The sequence below is a fragment of the Rattus norvegicus genome, chromosome 4 (assembly GCF_021556685.1).
Source record: "Rattus norvegicus strain SHRSP/BbbUtx chromosome 4, alternate assembly SHRSP_T2T, whole genome shotgun sequence".
NCBI lineage: Eukaryota > Metazoa > Chordata > Mammalia > Rodentia > Muridae > Rattus > Rattus norvegicus.
Genome location: NC_141537.1, coordinates 176,649,142 through 176,665,639, shown reverse-complemented (window position 1 = coordinate 176,665,639; position 16,498 = coordinate 176,649,142). Strand labels below are relative to the sequence as shown.

The 16,498-nt window shown below is 39.9% G+C and overlaps 1 protein-coding gene across 4 annotated transcripts in view; it reads right to left on the bottom strand.

Annotated features, from left to right (window-relative positions):
- Positions 1-16,498, bottom strand: part of Slco1b2 (solute carrier organic anion transporter family member 1B2) — a 68,547-nt gene that overhangs the window by 46,608 nt on the left and 5,441 nt on the right.

The window sequence follows — 16,498 nt, the reverse complement described above, 5'->3', positions numbered from 1 at the left end:
TGAATACCACTGCTTGAATCCCCATCGTAAGTCACTGTAAATAACATACACGGACTGGGGGTATTGCTCTGAAGCGTACTGGCTGCTCTTTCTAATGACTGAGATTTGGTTCCAAAGGACTAGAGTCTGGCTTCTGTGGGCACATGGTGCACAGGCATACGTGTGAACACACACATACATGTAAAAAAAAGTATATCTTTAAATGTGTATTAAACTCATCTGTCCAGAAATTACAAGGCTTAAGTTCTGGGAATGGATGATATAAAATTTCATTCTCAGAACATCACAAAAGAAAATGTGTATTTAAATGATTCTTGATGACTTGTATGTTTCGCCACATCTCTCCAAGAAATAATACTAACATCAATTTTAAACGTTTGATCTTTCCCCAACACTTACCCTTTTTTCCTATAGGTAAAATCTCTTCTGTACATTCACTGACATAAAGACACAACTATTCTGTCAATTTAGTCAAACATATTTTTATGCAAGACATTACAAAAAGCATCCATACTAATCAGTGATTAGTGTGTTGACAGAATGATTTTCTGATTATTAAATAAAGGCAGAATATTCTCATCTAAATCCTAACTATTAGAGGTCTGATTTATGAATACAGAGGAAATATTATCAGGAATCCAGGGGGCATCTTTGTAATATGGAAAGAACTATAACCAAGGACAAGGGTTGGTCCACCTACAGAAAGCTTCCAAAAGTTCAGAAAAGAGGGTTTTTTTCATTATTTCAATCTTAAAAGAAGCATACAACACCCCAAATTTCACAGTCAAACACTAAAATCATTTTTTTTCGGAGCTGGGGACCGAACCCAGGGCCTCACATTTGCTAGGCAAGCGCTCTACCGCTGAGCTAAATCCCCAACCCTTAAAATCATTTTATAAGAAGAAATAATTAACAGATGTAAGTAAACCTACTGGGCACAGAGATCCCCAATGCCCCACCCCCAGATATTATGAGGGTATGAGATATATTTATATAGATGTATATTTCTTTAGATTATGATATATGTTTTATTCTGCCTATTATATAATATTGAAACCGTTCCTATAGCCCTGTTCATAATATGGAACTTAAGTTTTAAAAAAGAATGATAGAAGTTTACAAAGTAGCAAAGAAAAAAAATCTCCAATAAAAAACGCACTGGAGGACTAACAGCAGGGGTACATTTTGTGTGTGAGATTTTAAACAGAAGGAAAAGTGTTCACTTTCATTTTTAGATTTAAAACAATTTCTGAATATTTATTTTACTCTATGTGCTTTGCCTGCACACATAACTGTACACCAAGTGTATGCAGTGGCCATGAGGGGCAGAAGTCATAAGATCCCTTGGAACTATAACCACAGATGGTTGTAAACACACTTCTAGGTGCTTGGAACTGAACCTGGGTCGTTTGGAAGAGCAGGGAGTGCCCTTAACCACCTTTCCACCTTTCCAACTCAGTTGATCTTAAACCAGGCTGACAGGACCAAGAAAAGGTAAAGTCTATATTTACCTGCAGTCCTGGCAAGGGTTTATTTGTTTTCTTTGGCCAGAGATCTGAGCTTGAAGTCTAATGGCAACTGTACTGTTCCCTGGCTTCCTCATAGAGTTTTAATAAACTCCATTGCTTTGTTTGGATTGCAATTGATTTACTCAACAAACACCAGCTGTACTTACAATAAGATGGCTACTCTGCTGAGCTTCATTGTTGAGAATGGTTCTAAAGGCCATGGATGACAAACCAAACCATGAAAACTCATAAGAGAACTAAAACCACCTGAGGGCAAAGAACCAGAGGAAAACAGTGCAATGGGGACTGAGCCTTGACACCACCATAAGTCTATGAAAGAACCAGGAAAAAAAGTGACCGAAGCCCCACACAGGTGAAGCCTTTATAGATGCAACCCTTAATATCTGAGGTAAATCTTTAGGGACTCAAAGAAATTTACCCAAAGAAGAGACAGCATATGGACTGAAACATGCAGCAGGTGAAGGCTTTTAAGCTGGTGGAGAATGAGGGGGTATTTGAAGAGGACAGGGAGGCAGGGAGTACCCTGGGAAGGCTCAAATTAAGTCCAGTATCGCGAGGCCAATACGCATTTTAAATATAGCATAAAGATGTGAGAAATAGGGGCTGATGATATGGCTCAGCATGGAAAGGTGCTTACTGTCAAACGTGATGATCTGAGTTCAATCCCTTGGATTCACGTGATGGGAAGAGAGAACCAACTTTTGCATGTTTTCCTCTCACCTCCACATGTGTACCGTCTCACATATGCACATGCACATACAACACACACATACACACACACACACACACCCCACATACACCACACACACCACAGCACACCACACACACACACACACACACACACACAATTTTATTTGATGATTGTCATTATGATTGGAATGAAGTAGAATTTAACAGAATTCTAATTTTCCCTTTTGGCTGTATGAGTTTAATGCCTATTTGTATATCTTCTATTGATAGGATTTCGATTCATTTGCCTATTTTCTGAGTGACTATATTGTTTCATTTTTTCAGTGTTTTATATAACGGGGATATTATTCTTTGGGTGAATATATATATATATATATATACATATATATATTCTGATGACTATTTCCTTTGCTATTCAGAACCTTTTTCAAACCGTGCAATCCCATATGCCAATATTGTTTTTTTGTTTTTATTGCTTCAGTTTCTGAAGTGCTGTTCAGAAAATGCTTGTCTATGCCAATCTCTGAAAGGATTTCTTCACATTTCTTTAGAAATTTCAGACCTTCCCGTCTCACATTAAGCTCTTCAATTCATTTTGACTTACTGTAAGTAGGATGGGGTTATCATGCTTAGGGAAATAGTTTCATTTTTATATATATATATGGAGATTCTGTTTTCCTGGAACAGTTTTGAGACACACAGGCATAGGTAGCATCTTAATAACCCAAGTCTCTACTTGGCTGGGGCTATACCCATACCTCTTTTTTTAATAATGCCCCTGGTAGCCTAGGACTCTCACCTGTGTACAGGCCTCTCTCTGAATAGCACACAAAGTAACTTGTTAGCAGTCCAGGATCCCACCTGCCAGGAGCTACGCACTCCCCAAGAAAAATGCACTGATGCTCCCCACAACAACTATCACGCCTAGACAAATTGTTTTAATCTTAATCTGGTTGTTATGTGTAGGAAGAGAAAAGAACCAAACCAGCCTAAGTTAGTTTGGGTATGTGCTTAATAAGACAAACTCTGTCCTCTAAGTGGACTTTTAGAGGAAAAAATCTCTGTAATTTTGCCTATATGTAACTAGTGGTTTATCTTAGTTAGGATTTCCATTGGTTCAGTGAAACACCATGACCAAAAGACAACTTGGGGAGGAAAGGATTTATTTGGCTTGTACTGCCATATTGTTGTTCATTACTAAAGGAAGTCAGGATAGGAACTTAAACAGGACAGGATCCTGAAGGCAGGAGCTAATGCAGAAACCATAGAGGAGTGCTGCTTACTGGCTTGCTTCTCATGGATTGCTCAGCCTACCTTATTATAAAACTCAGGGCCATCAGCCCAAGGATGGCACCAGCAACAACATACTGGGCCTTCCCCACTGATCACTAATTGCGAAAACGCCTTACAGCTGGATCTCGTGGAGGCATTTCCTCAACCAAGTCTCCTTTCTCACTGACAACTCTACCTTGTGTCAAGTTGACACACAAAACCAACCAGTACAGCAGAGGAGAATCAAAGTTGAAAAAGAAATCAATGAAATGGAAAACGTGATGTCAGTAGAAGAAACCAACAAAATCAAGAGCCATTTCTGTTGAAATTCCAATTTGTAAGACTCTAACTAGGTCAACGATGAAGTGCAATGACACAATTTAATATTTGACAAAAAAGCCATTGCTACGTTTACATGTGCACTTAAAGAACTGAAGGAATACTGTGAATGCTCTGCCGACAACTTTAAAGATGTAGCTGGCATGGACCTATTCTCTGAAGAATGCAATCTTCACAGAACATGAGACAAAGAAGGAATCTGAACAGGCCTATATCTGTGGAATAATGAATTTGCTAGTTAATAAACTTACCATATAGAAAGAACCAGGTATAGACAACTTCACTAGTGAAACTAGCTAAGGAGAATAATAAACTAATTCTCTCTAGTCTTCAGAGTATAGAAACTCTAGGAATACCTCATATCCTATGAGTCCATCATTACCCACATTTCCAAAATTGACAAAGACATTAAAAGATAAAAGAAGGGTAGATCATACTCTCATAAACACAGTGCAAAATATTTCAATGATAATCAGCAAATTTAGTAGGCTATGGAAAAATAAACTCCATGATGAGAGATTATCTCAGCTATGTAAGATGACTGTATGAATCCATCCTATCAGCAGGCTATAAAAAACAAACATATGCAGACATCTAACAATAAGTGTTGTAAAAACTAAATTATTTAACTCGATGAAGACTGCACGCCAAAAATGTATGCCCACTAATAATGAGACAGTAGGAGTTTCACCAGTAGAAAAAAACAGGAGAGCCTTCTTACCACTGTCTATCAACAGTTAACTGTACATCCTGGCTAATGCAATAAAACATGAAAAGAAATAATAATTACAAGATTAGGAAAGGAGGAAGAGGATGACATCCATATTACAGGATAATCCTTACAAAACATCTCAAAGGATTGCCAAGGAAATAAATGGTAGCTATAAGAAGAGGTTATACACAAGTCATTAACAGTGACAGTTGAGATGAACAAAGCAAAAACAGCATACTATTCTTGTTGTATCTCTGAAGGTTCAATGGCTTTATGTAAATTTAATGAAGGCAGGTGAAAACTACACATTTCAAATGGAAGAACATTTACAAGGCATACAATAGGTATTCTGTGTATGTGTGCGGGAGAAACGGACTGTCAACATGCTGGTTCTTCTCAACTCCACATGCACAGTTCACAAACTGCCCACTGAACCCATCAAAGAATTCAGTAGACATTAACTATGCAACTTTTAAGTTTATATGAGAAACAAAAGACACAAAACGAGAAATTCAATGTTGAAGGAGAAAATATTTAACAACGGGCAGTACCCGACTTCAAGGCTGACTATAAATTGACAGCAACCAGAGGAGTTTGTATTCGTGGGAAAATAGAAGACCTCACCAAAGGGACAAAAAGAGAGAGCTCAGAAATCGAATCACAGAAACTGACAGTTCCTTCTTATGCCAGGAAGGAGAAACAAACAAAAAAAAAACACGATTGAGAAAGCATAATCTCAAAATAATGAGTTGACCCTTGCGCTTTATGCCTTTTACAATAATAATAAACTCAGAAAGGACCACAGACTCCAGTGAAAAACGCAAAATGATGTTGCTAACAGGCTCTGGAGGAATCCTACACCTTCTAAGATGTGATGCTGTCATTAAGATTCAGTTTGACCATAGTTGTGTGGGTTCATTTTTGGGTCTTCAATTCAGATGCCCTTGTTGGGCACCAGTGGGAGGAGAAGCCCTTGGTCCTGCCAAAGCTGAACACTGCTCCCCAGTGTAGGAGAATATCAGGGCAGGGAGGCGGGAAGGGGGATGGTTGGGGAGGGTAATACTCTCATAGAGGAAGAGGGAGGGGGTGGGATGGGGACTTACAGATGGGAAACCAGGAAAGGAAATAACATATGAAAGGTAAATATAAAATATCCAACAAAAAATATCTGCTTTGATGGGTGTAATTATGAAGAAATAATTGGTTAGCTTCCATTATGATCAAGAACTCCTGACATTTGAAGAACACATTTAAATGATCACACATGATGAGAAGTCTCAGACAGGGAGAATGTATCTGTCAAAGACATGTCTGCTTATATAAAAACAATCATAGCAAAACAAAAGACAACCTCTTGAAATCTGCTTCATAGGGTGGCTTGAATGAGAGATAGCCCCTGTCGTCTTGGTTATGGGAAGGCTTAGGGGGTGTGGTCTGATGGAGGAAGTATTATCACTGATGTGGGCTTTCGAGAGTGTATAATGTAGTCCCACTCCAGCTATCCTCTCTGCTTCATGCTTGCATTGGAAGATGTGAGCTCTCAGCTTTCTGTGTCTGTCTCCATGCATGTGGCTTACTGCCATATGTCCCTAGCATGATGGGCTATCACCTCTCTGGAACTGTAAACTAATATGAACTGTTTAGCCTATAAATTGCCTTGGCTTTGGTGTTTTTTTTTCAAACAACACAAAAGAAAGTAGGACAATTGAGAAATAGGCTGCAAGAGACACTTCTTTCAAGAAGGTATGCAGATGACAACCATATTTTTTTTAAAAAAATGTTTCAGGCTGTGCAACCAGAGAAAGGCACATTTAAATGAGAAGGAGGCAGGGGTTAAATTATTCCAACTGTCAAAATATAGACTTCTAAGAAAGCAAATAAGACTAAGGGTGAAGACCTCGGGCTATTCTTAAAATTGCTGGTGGTGATGATTGAATGGTTTCCTCTGAAACTAAAACCTCCCAACACAGATCATAATCCTATGCTCATTAAGACAGGATATTAAAGAGTGGGAAACTATCGGATATTTTATGACAGAATGTCAAAAGGGGGGTGAAAAAAATCACAGGATGCCCTAAATGGAGGGGAAACGTTCTGTCTTGCAGGAAAAATATCATGAAGCTGGGTAGGAAACAACTCAGGGGCTTCAGGATGTCCCCCAAAACTGACTAGATTCATTAGGCATCTTCTTCATGAAGCACCTTCCCATGCTGGAGTGAGCTCTGGTGGTACAGTCGTCTTCTGCTCCCGTAACTCCTCACCCATGTTCCTGTAAGTTACCTCACTAAAGCTCATGGTTCCTCAGCTTGGACTTTGAAGCTATCTGTACTTTGGCATGTTGGTTCCCTATCTGGAGGTAGGTAGACATTTGTTCACGTCCTGTTGAGGACAGGATGACATTGCAGTGACCAGAACAGCTACTTTAGAAGATGGCTAAACAACTTCTCATAAAATATTCTCACTATAGAGTTACATTTTGACATTTGGTCAAGGGCATTAAAATTTGTGCCTATACAAAAATTTATGCCCAGATGTGTACAAAGCAACTTCATTCATAACTTCTCATATACGAAAGCAACTGTGGTGTCTCCTAGTACACATATAGCTAGATGGGACGTCAATAGACTGCTGTTAACTACTACAAATAAATGTGCTATAAACATCATTTTTAAAAAAACTGAGCTCAAGCCAGGTTCTATGACAATAGCCAGTCTGATAAGGCTGAATGCAATCAGACGACATTCTTTAAAGGTGCAACTGTAGGCTGAGGAGGACTACTGATCGCCATGGTTTGGGAAAATGGATAATGTGGCAGTGCAAATAGAACTTTTAGATATGAAGAACCATTTATGTCATTATATGTGTGTTGAATTTTACAGAAGTCCACTCTTCCCCAATGGAACACAAATGTCAACTTGCAAATTTCATCAGTCATATCATTTCATATCATGTCAACATCTATTTTTAAAAGAAGTACTACTCTTCCTTCTAAAGGGGGGCTTAAATGGGGGAAAGGCTTCGTATGTACTGTGGAGAGAACATGGACAATATTTTCATTCTTCCCTCATGCTGTTCCAGAAATGAAATTTGGAATAAAGTCAGAAAGGGGGAGTTTCGCCTTTGTCTTGTTTTGTTTTGAGGTGATAATACTTTTGTACTATTGAAGAATGACTGTTACAGTACAGATACACACAACTCTCGAGAGCAGAGATAGCAAGCGGTAAGCTCTCTGCAAACTAATTAGCTCAAAGCAAAGATTTGTAAGTGTGTTGTCACCATGTGTCAAGGCAGATTGCTGCGAGACTTCATTATACACTTCGCTCTTAGACATTCGTACCCGCTAGATCTGTGAGTACCAGTCATGAGTGTAGACTGTGTGCATAGGCTTGTGTGCCAATCTAAGGAGTGATTCATGCTGAGTGATTTACTATGAAGAAAAAATTTAGATACATAGAAACCAACTGTAAATGGTCCAATGATAAGGTCTTACTTCCCATAGAATCTCTTAAGTACTAATATTATATAAATCCAGTAACTTTTGTAATATAGGACAGAGTTGAGAGGATGGGCTGTAGAATAATACTGCCTCAGGCTAGACTTTGATCCCCAAGTCTGGTGGTTTAGATGAGAATGTTCTCCATAGCTTCAAATAGTTGAATGCTTAGACCCCAGTCAGTGAAACTGTTTGGGAAGACTTAGGAGGTATAGCCTAGCTGGAGTAGGTGTGGCCTTGCTGGAGTAGATACATCAATAGGAGAGGGTTTTGTTGTTTAAGAATTCCATGCCAAGCTCTCTGTCTCTGTCTCTGTCTCTCTGTCGCTCTGTCTCTCTCTCTCTCTCTCTCTGTCTGTCTCTGTGTGTGTGTGTGTGTGTGTGTGTGTGTGTCTGTGTGTTTCTCTGCCTGTTGCCTGTAAAGCTTTCAAGTACTACTACAGTGCTGTGCCTGCCTGCCTCCTGCTACAGTGAACACGGACTAACTTCATAAAATTAGAAGCAAGGGAAGTCCCACACCTGCGGACCCCGGCCCGCAGCAGCTCTCTGCCCCCAGACCCGGTGAGAGAGAGACCCAACCGCCTGGTCAGGTGGGCACTGCTGAGGCTGCAGAGCGGAAGAGACCACCAACACTGCTCACCCCTGCCCACATCCCTGGCCCAAGAGGAAACTGTATAAGGCCTCTGGGCTCCCGTGGGGGAGGGCCCAGGAGCGGCAGGACCCCTGCCTGAGACACCGCTGGAACCTGAAAGAAACAGACAGGATAAATAGTTCTCTGCACCCAAATCCTGTGGCAGGGAGAGCTAAACCTTCAGAGAGGCAGACAAGCCTGGGAAACCAGAAGAGACTGCTCCCTGCACACACATCTCGGACGCCAGAGGAAAAAGCCAAAGACCATCTGGAACCCTGGTGCACTGAAGCTCCCGGAAGGGGCGGCACAGGTCTTCCTGGTTGCTGCCACTGCAGAGAGCCCGTGGGCAGCACCCCACGAGCGAACTTGAGCCTCAGGACCACAGGTAAGACCAAATTTTCTGCTGCAAGAAAGCTGCCTGGTGAACTCAAGACACAGGCCCACAGGAACAACTGAAGACCTGTAGAGAGGAAAAACTACACGCCCGAGAGCAGAACACTGTCCCAATAACTGACTGAAAGAGAGGAAAACAGGTCTACAGCACTTCTGACACACAGGCTTATAGGACAGTCTAGCCACTGTCAGAAATAGCAGAACAAAGTAACACTAGAGATAATCTGATGGCGAGAGGCAAGCGCAGGAACCCAAGCAACAGAAACCAAGACTACATGGCACCATTGGAGCCCAATTCTCCCATCAAAACAAACATGGAATATCCAAACACACCAGAAAAGCAAGATCTAGTTTCAAAATCATTTTTGATCATTATGCTGGAGGACTTCAAGAAAGACATGAAGAACTCCCTTAGAGAACAAGTAGAAGCCTACAGAGAGGAATCGCAAAAATGCCTGAAAGAATCGCAAAAATCCCTGAAAGAATTCCAGGAAAACATAAATAAACAAGTAGAAGCCCATAGAGAGGAGACACAAAAATCCCTGAAAGAATTCCAGGAAAACACAATCAAACAGTTGAAGGAATTAAAAATGGAAATAGAAGCAATCAAGAAAGAACAAATGGAAACAACCCTGGATATAGAAAACCAAAAGAAAAGACAAGGAGCTGTAGATACAAGCTTCACCAACAGAATACAAGAGATGGAAGAGAGAATCTCAGGAGCAGAAGATTCCATAGAAATCATTGACTCAACTGTCAAAGATAATGTAAAGCGGAAAAAGCTACTGGTCCAAAACATACAGGAAATCCAGGACTCAATGAGAAGATCAAACCTAAGGATAATAGGTATAGAAGAGAGTGAAGACTCCCAGCTCAAAGGACCAGTAAATATCTTCAACAAAATCATAGAAGAAAACTTCCCTAACCTAAAAAAAGAGATACCCATAGACATACAAGAAGCCTACAGAACTCCAAATAGATTGGACCAGAAAAGAAACACCTCCCGTCACATAATTGTCAAAACACCAAACGCACAAAATAAAGAAAGAATATTAAAAGCAGTAAGGGAAAAAGGTCAAGTAACATATAAAGGCAGACCTATCAGAATCACACCAAACTTCTCGCCAGAAACTATGAAGGCCAGAAGATCCTGGACTGATGTCATACAGACCCTAAGAGAACACAAATGCCAGCCCAGGTTACTGTATCCAGCAAAACTCTCAATTAACATTGATGGAGAAACCAAGATATTCCATGACAAAACCAAATTTACACAATATCTTTCTACAAATCCAGCACTACAAAGGATAATAAATGGTAAAGCCCAACATAAGGAGGCAAGCTATACCCTAGAAGAAGCAAGAAACTAATTGTCTTGGCAACAAAACAAAGAGAATGAAAGCACACAAACATAGCCTCACATCCAAATATGAATATAAAGGGAAACAATAATCACTATTCCTTAATATCTCTCAATATCAATGGCCTCAACTCCCCAATAAAAAGACATAGATTAACAAACTGGATACACAACGAGGACCCTGCATTCTGCTGCCTACAGGAAACACACCTCAGAGACAAAGACAGACACTACCTCAGAGTGAAAGGCTGGAAAACAACTTTCCAAGCAAATGGTCAGAAGAAGCAAGCTGGAGTAGCCATTCTAATATCAAATAAAATCAATTTCCAACTAAAAGTCATCAAAAAAGATAAGGAAGGACACTTCATATTCATCAAAGGAAAAATCCACCAAGATGAACTCTCAATCCTAAGTATCTATGCCCCAAATACAAGGGCACCTACATATGTAAAAGAAACCTTACTAAAGCTCAAAACACACATTACACCTCACACAATAATAGTGGGAGATTTCAACACCCCACTCTCATCAATGGACAGATCATGGAAACAGAAATTAAACAGAGATGTAGACAGACTAAGAGAAGTCATGAGCCAAATGGACTTAACGGATATTTATAGAACATTCTATCCTAAAGCAAAAGGATATACCTTCTTCTCAGCTCCTCATGGTACTTTCTCCAAAATTGACCATATAATTGGTCAAAAAACGGGCCTCAACAGGTACAGAAAGATAGAAATAATCCCATGCGTGCTATCGGACCACCACGGCCTAAAACTGGTCTTCAATAACAATAAGGGAAGAATGCCCACATATACGTGGAAATTGAACAATGCTCTACTCAATGATAACCTGGTCAAGGAAGAAATAAAGAAAGAAATTAAAAACTTTTTAGAATTTAATGAAAATGAAGGTACAACATACCCAAACTTATGGGACACAATGAAAGCTGTGCTAAGAGGAAAACTCATAGCGCTGAGTGCCTGCAGAAAGAAACAGGAAAGAGCATATGTCAGCAGCTTGACAGCACACCTAAAAGCTCTAGAACAAAAAGAAGCAAAAACACCCAGGAGGAGTAGAAGGCAGGAAATAATCAAACTCAGAGCTGAAATCAACCAAGTAGAAACAAAAAGGACCATAGAAAGAATCAACAGAACCAAAAGTTGGTTCTTTGAGAAAATCAACAAGATAGATAAACCCTTAGCCAGACTAACGAGAGGACACAGAGAGTGCGTCCAAATTAACAAAATCAGAAATGAAAAGGGAGACATAACTACAGATTCAGAGGAAATTCAAAAAATCATCAGATCTTACTATAAAAACCTATATTCAACAAAATTTGAAAATCTTCAGGAAATGGACAATTTCCTAGACAGATACCAGGTATCGAAGTTAAATCAGGAACAGATAAACCAGTTAAACAACCCCATAACTCCTAAGGAAATAGAAGCAGTCATTAAAGGTCTCCCAACCAAAAAGAGCCCAGCTCCAGACGGGTTTAGTGCAGAATTCTATCAAACCTTCATAGAAGACCTCATACCAATATTATCCAAACTATTCCACAAAATTGAAACAGATGGAGCCCTACCGAATTCCTTCTACGAAGCCACAATTACTCTTATACCTAAACCACACAAAGACACAACAAAGAAAGAGAACTTCAGACCAATTTCCCTTATGAATATCGACGCAAAAATACTCAATAAAATTCTGGCAAACCGAATTCAGGAGCACATCAAAACAATCATCCACCATGATCAAGTAGGCTTCATCCCAGGCATGCAGGGATGGTTTAATATACGGAAAACCATCAACGTGATCCATTATATAAACAAACTGAAAGAACAGAACCACATGATCATTTCATTAGATGCTGAGAAAGCATTTGACAAAATTCAACACCCCTTCATGATAAAAGTCCTGGAAAGAATAGGAATTCAAGGCCCATACCTAAACATAGTAAAAGCCATATACAGCAAACCAGTTGCTAACATTAAACTAAATGGAGAGAAACTTGAAGCAATCCCACTAAAATCAGGGACTAGACAAGGCTGCCCACTCTCTCCCTACTTATTCAATATAGTTCTTGAAGTTCTAGCCAGAGCAATCAGACAACAAAAGGAGATCAAGCGGATACAGATCGGAAAAGAAGAGGTCAAATTATCACTATTTGCAGATGACATGATAGTATATTTAAGTGATCCCAAAAGTTCCACCAGAGAACTACTAAAGCTGATAAACAACTTCAGCAAAGTGGCTGGGTATAAAATTAACTCAAATACATCAGTTGCCTTCCTCTATACAAAAGAGAAACAAGCCGAGAAAGAAATTAGGGAAACGACACCCTTCATAATAGACCCAAATAATATAAAGTACCTCGGTGTGACGTTAACCAAGCAAGTAAAAGATCTGTACAATAAGAACTTCAAGACACTGAGGAAAGAAATTGAAGAAGACCTCAGAAGATGGGAAGATCTCCCATGCTCATGGATTGGCAGGATTAATATAGTAAAAATGGCCATTTTACCAAAAGCAATCTACAGATTCAATGCAATCCCCATCAAAATACCAATCCAATTCTTCAAAGAGTTAGACAGAACAATTTGCAAATTCATCTGGAATAACAAAAAAACCCAGGATAGCTAAAGCTATCCTCAACAATAAAAGGACTTCAGGGGGAATCACTATCCCTGAACTCAAGCAGTATTACAGAGCAATAGTGATAAAAACTGCATGGTATTGGTACAGAGACAGACAGATAGACCAATGGAATAGAATTGAAGACCCAGAAATGAACCCACACACCTATGGTCACTTGATTTTTGACAAAGGAGCCAAAACCATCCAATGGAAAAAAGATAGCATTTTCAGCAATTGGTGCTGGTTCAACTGGAGGTCAACATGTAGAAGAATGCAGATCGATCCATGCTTATCACCCTGTACAAAGCTTAAGTCCAAGTGGATCAAGGACCTCCACATCAAACCAGACACACTCAAACTAATAGAAGAAAAACTAGGGAAGCATCTGGAACACATAGGCACTGGAAAAAATTTCCTGAACAAAACACCAATGGCTCATGCTCTAAGATCAAGAATCGACAAATGGGATCTCATAAAACTGCAAAGCTTCTGTAAGGCAAAGGACACTGTGGTTAGGACAAAACGGCAACCAACAGATTGGGAAAAGATCTTTACCAATCCGACAACAGATAGAGGCCTTATATCCAAAATATACAAAGAACTCAAGAAGTTAGACCGCAGGGAAACAAATAACCCTATTAAAAAATGGGGTTCAGAGCTAAACAAAGAATTCACAGCTGAGGAATGCCGAATGGCTGAGAAACACCTAAAGAAATGTTCAACATCTTTAGTCATAAGGGAAATGCAAATCAAAACAACCCTGAGATTTCACCTCACACCAGTGAGAATGGCTAAGATCAAAAACTCAGGTGACAGCAGATGCTGGCGAGGATGTGGAGAAAGAGGAACACTCCTCCATTGTTGGTGGTGTTGCAGACTGGTAAAACCATTCTGGAAATCAGTCTGGAGGTTCCTCAGAAAATTAGACATTGAACTGCCTGAGGATCCAGCTATACCTCTCTTGGGCATATACCCAAAAGATGCCTCAACATATAAAAGAGACACGTGCTCCACTATGTTCATCGCAGCCTTATTTATAATAGCCAGAAAATGGAAAGAACCCAGATGCCCTTCAACAGAGGAATGGATACAGAAAATGTGGTACATCTACACAATGGAATATTACTCAGCTATCAAAAACAACGAGTTTATGAAATTCGTAGGCAAATGGTTGGAACTGGAAAATATCATCCTGAGTGAGCTAACCCAATCACAGAAAGACATACATGGTATGCACTCATTGATAAGTGGCTATTAGCCCAAATGCTTGAATTACCCTAGATCCCTAGAACAAACGAAACTCAAGACAGATGATCAAAATGTGAATGCTTCACTCCTTCTTTAAATGAGGAAAAAGAATACCCCTGGCAGGGAAGGGAGAGGCAAAGATTAAAACAGTGACTGAAGTAACACCCATTCAGAGCCTGCCCCACATGTGGCCCATACATATACAGCCACCCAATTAGACAAGATGGATGAAGCAAAGAAGTGCAGACCGACAGGAGCCGGTTGTAGATCGCTCCTGAGAGACACAGCCAGAATACAGCAAATACAGAGGCGAATGCCAGCAGCAAACCACTGAACTGAGAATAGGTCCCCTATTGAAGGAATCAGAGAAAGAACTGGAAGAGCTTGAAGGGCTCGAGACCCCAAAAGTACAACAATGCCAAGCAACCAGAGCTTCCAGGGACTAAGCCACTACCTAAAGACTATACATGGACTGACCCTGGACTCTGACCCCATAGGTAGCAATGAATATCCTAGTAAGAGCACCAGTGGAAGGGGAAGCCCTGGGTCCTGCTAAGACTGAACCCCCAGTGAACTAGTCTATGGGGGGAGGGCGGCAATGGGGGGAGGGTTGGGAGGGGAACACCCATAAGGAAGGGGAGGGGGGAGGGTGATGTTTGCCCGGAAACCGGGAAAGGGAATAACACTCGAAATGTATATAAGAAATACTCAAGTTAATAAAAAAAAAAAAGAAAGAAAGAAATTAGAAGCAAACTTCCAATTAAATGCTTCCTTTTATAAGAGGTGCCCTGGTCATGGTATCTCTGCATGGCAGTAGAACTGTGGCTAATATGCAAATAACAAGCTTTGAGACCTGGGATGGCCTGCTTTGTTTTGTTTTGTTTTGTTTTGTTTTTTAAATCAACTTAGCACAAGTTAAAATTACTAGAAAGAGAAACCTCATTTGAGAAAGTGCTTCTATGAGATTGCTTATAAGAAAGTTTATAAGACGTTCTCCTGATTAATGACTGAATTAGTGTCCGCCATGGAGAGCAAGCCAGTAACACTCTTCCACGGTCTCTGCTTCAGTTCTAACTCCAGGCTCTTGCCTTGATAAATTCTGCCTCAGTGCTAGACTAATCTGGAAGTGTGAAAATGAAATAAACCTCTTCCTCCCCCAAATTTCTTTTGGTCACGGTCTTTAGAACAGCAATAGGAGCCCAAGTTAACAAGATTTAAGGAAACCTGTCTTCTCTTGGTGCACATAAGACTTCTTTCATCATCTAAAAAACCAGAAATATAATATGTGGCTGGCGAAATTTTCCTAAGGATCAAGTCTATTAGCAAAATGAAAACAGTAGAGTAGAACCTGGCATGCAGTAAGTGTGCAACAAATGTTACTCATTATTACTAGTGTTTTTCTGTCTTCCTGATTAGATAGCATGTAGTGCATAAATATTTAACTCCTACTCTGACTCTGTTTTCCAGAAGTTCTGTAAGAAATATCACTTCGCATTAATGAATGGAGATGAAATTACCATTATTTAGCATAATACGCCATAGATACATTGTAACTCAGTATAATGTCCCAGAGATACAATGTAACAGAGCCTAATATCCCAGAGATAAATTGTGGTTACATTGTGTTAACCAGTACTTTTTTTTTTTGAGCTTCCCTTCTGCTTAAACATTATTCAGATATTTCATCATAACAGACTTTGCCAGAAGTCACTAAAAACAAACATATTTCGTGTTCTTTGGACAAAGTTAAAAGGAACTGTTTACATTACAACATTCTGGCCTCTGAGTGTTAGCTGTGCTGTCTGCATTCTAGATATGGAGCTTTAAATGCTAGAGAAAGGGAGCAGTGGTTCATGTCTTGTTCTTTACAAGATGTTGAGGCTTTGTCTTGGGTGCGAGTGTTTTCCTTTTATAAGGAAGGGAATTTGGATAAGGTTGTTTCCCCTTTGTTGGCTTGCCTTCTTCATATCTCCCTGCTCCCTTCTCCTGTGTGTGAGGTCGCCTGTGCTATCAATTATTCGGAAGTTTTGTAACAGTACACAGTGGAATGTTATTGCATTTTCAGGTGAAAAAAGAAAGAAATGGCTGTGCTAAGTTTGTGACACCTTTCTGCCAGGTGTTTTTATTCGTGACAATTTCACTCTCACCAGACTCTGTTCTTTTGTTATCGGAGTTTTTTAAAATTACTAAGA